Raw genomic sequence first — 3,520 nt, forward strand, 5'->3', positions numbered from 1 at the left:
GTGTGTGTGTGTGTGTGTGTGTGTGTGTGTGTGTGTGTGTGATGAGATAAAACATTTACATTGTCAACCGGTTTCGCTCTTGCTAATCATGGCTAAGAAAGTTTTGACAGTATTTCAATTTCATTGTATCATAAGGGGTTTTTAGCCCATGTTAGTAGCAGGAAAATGATTTGTAAATGTATCAGTAGCTAACTAAAACTAAGGGGAATTAAACAGTAATTGTTATTTTTAGAAACAGGGGAGGCAATTAACCTTTCTTTTTTTTTGGGGGGGGGGGTGAATTGATTGTATTTACATTATGAAGTTATGAATTCATGAATCAGAACATTTACAAAATCCAAAATAGGATGTACGGTTTGTGTTTCTCAATAAATACATTCTCTTTACTTAATTGTTGTTGTATATAAATTGTTTCATTGCATTCGTAACTGGAGAAACACTGAGGTTTGGTTGGCGATTCCACGTACATCTCTGAATGTGATTGCTTAATGGTATTTATCTATACCTAGGGAAATGGATCTGTTCCTTATGAAGAGTAGTTGTTTAAGGGACATCCTTGTTTGACATTATAGTGGTGTCCTCATCCTGAACAAGTTATCACATAATTTAAATTTTCCGATGTTTCAATTCCAAACGTCACCATGTTGAGATACGTTCTACATCATTTAACCCCGCATCACTTAGCTCCTGGTTCTGTTGTTGTTGGGTATAATTAGGCCCCCTTCACAGTATTCTTTTTACTCCTTTAGATTGATTTTTACTTTTGATAAATTTGTGAGTTTGTAGAATGTGAATCATCTTAGGGTTCAATGTGAGAATAAGTACATTTTCAATAATGGTATTATACGTCTCATTGTTTCTGGGGTTGTGCGCCGAAATATAGGGAAGTAATTTTTAAGTGAGGTGTACTACCCTATGATGATGGACCCTCTCATTGAAGATGATCTGTGGGTGTTCAGTGTTTTGCTAAATGACTTGCACAGATGATTTTGTTTAGAGGGAGCAAACGTATATGCTCTACATTACCTCATCCTCTCCGTCAAATCAACGCTGCTTGTACAGGTGCTCAAGTGTGCCACACGTCTGATGTCGAAATGATTGCAGAGCTACATGAAATGAAGTGCTTTGCTTACAAATGCAACACACCGCACGGTCCGAGAATCGAACCTACGAGCAACCGATCATGAGTGTAACACCCAAACCACTAGGCCATGAGCCTTCGCCCTACAACAACAACAACAACAACAACAACAACAACAACAACAACAACAACAACAACAACAACAACAACAACAACAACAACAACAACAACAACAACAATAATAATAATAATAATAATAATAATAATAATAATAATAATAATAATAATAATAATAATAATAATAATGATAATCACGAAAGACTTTGCAGAAAGTTAAACAAAAACACCATTGCTACTTGCTATTCAATGGCCGATTCCACTTTCTGCCTTCTCTTCAATCCAGTGAATGGTGCCATATGATATGTATCCACACAGAGGGACAAAGAAACTGAAATCATTTCGGGTGATGCTATAATTTAGGAGAATTACTCCCATGTTTCACTGTTTCCTCTCAGAGGCATTGAATAGAACATTAAGGGATCTTATTAAAACAGTTGATCCCAGGTTTGAACATCTTCTGTTTGGTGGAAAATTTGGTGGGCATTTCCAACGAATATTTTATGTCATTAAATATGAAAGCAGATCAGTGATAAAAGCCAGCAGCTTTAACAATCCATCTTTATGGAAACGTAAAAAAAAATCAACTGACAGAATATATGCAATTAAAAGCTTATGCACAGAATTCAGAAGATCAAAACAACCAAATTCAGCTCAAAAACTTTATACTTCATGTAGGAAATGTTTCTGTAGTAGAAGACACAAATGATGAAATTACTATACCCCAGAGATGTTACATTGTTCCTGATTTCAATGACCTCATTTCCTTGGTTTTCAACAGAAATGTCATACAAAAACGCATTGCGGAGTCGGGAAAATTTTCAAAAAATGTTGTTTTAGCATCATATAATATAGATGTTGTTCTCATTAATGAGGAAATACTGAAACTCATTCCAGGAGATGAAAAGTTTCGCTTTAATGATGATCAATGTTTACATCAGGCTGACCCTTCAGAATTCACTACAGAATACGTAAATACTTTAACTATTTCCAGTAAACCATCACACATATACAAATAAAGACTAATGTTGTAATTATACTCTTACGTAGAATTAACGAAGCTAATGGCACTTGTAACAGTATATGTTTAGTTATTCAAGTCGTTTAAGATAAAGTCATTAGCACAAAAAAAGAGTTCCCTTTTAAATTAGCAATGGCAATGACAATTAATAAATGATGAGGACAAACACTTGAAAAGATCGCTTTATATTTACCAAAGCCCTTATTCACTTCTCTAGAGTGCCCACATGGTTTCTAGGATTGAACATTACAAACATACACACACACACACACACACACACACACACACACACGAACACACACATACACATACACACATACATATATATAGAAAACAAAGTTATTTTATTCCACACAGGTAAAAATATAATAAAAATAGAAGTAGAAAATGCACTGAAAATAGATAAAATATTTTTTATTAATATGTTTAAAGCTTGAACCGGTTTCACATTTTACACTGATTTTCAAAAAGTTCAAATAGAAAGACGTGGCTTATGTTGCGGCTCTCTTACTTCTGACTAGTATTTGAAGATTGTCCTATTTTTTGAATAGGATTTGTTTGGAAGAGGATAGTCACATGACTGGTCTCAGAAATTTTTTTAGGTTCCCCGCTACGCCCCTGTGTCAATATCAAGTGACATATGTCTATGTGTCCACTCAGTGAAATCTGGGAAAAAATTAATTCCCCCAAATTCCAGGTCTTCCCACTCTAAGTTCAGCGAATACCACAGATGAGGCACGGATAAACAAAGAAAATACTTTTATACAAAAGTACAAACCAAGACTTAACAAACTCTAACAGAGTACATAAACAAATAGCTATTCACACACAAAACTCATTCTGTCACTTAACATAATGAACCTACACAGCTAACAGCCTACACTTTAGCCATTGGACTACATACGAACGACTCCTATCCACTCTCAAGAAATTAAATCTAGAATGCTTTGATTATAAATAAACATGGTCACTCAACCGTGTCGGCCATCTTTTTAGGAGCAAAATATACTGTCACGTGACACTAACGGATAGACATAGCGGGAAACGCACAAAAAGATTATAAACTTCATCAAATGTTCATTCTCTACAAACACTTGAAGAAAACGTTCAGAGCATTGATTGTTTGGACATGTTCAGTCAACAGTGTCGGCCTTTACTTACGGCAGCAAACATTGTCACTTGATACTAACACACGGCCGTAGCGGGGAACCTACAAATATTTCTAAGACCAGTAATGTGGCTATCCTCTACCAATCAAATCCTATTAAAAACATACAAATTTGAGCCTATAAAAACAGGGC

Source organism: Octopus bimaculoides, chromosome 23, assembly GCF_001194135.2.
Source record: "Octopus bimaculoides isolate UCB-OBI-ISO-001 chromosome 23, ASM119413v2, whole genome shotgun sequence".
NCBI lineage: Eukaryota > Metazoa > Mollusca > Cephalopoda > Octopoda > Octopodidae > Octopus > Octopus bimaculoides.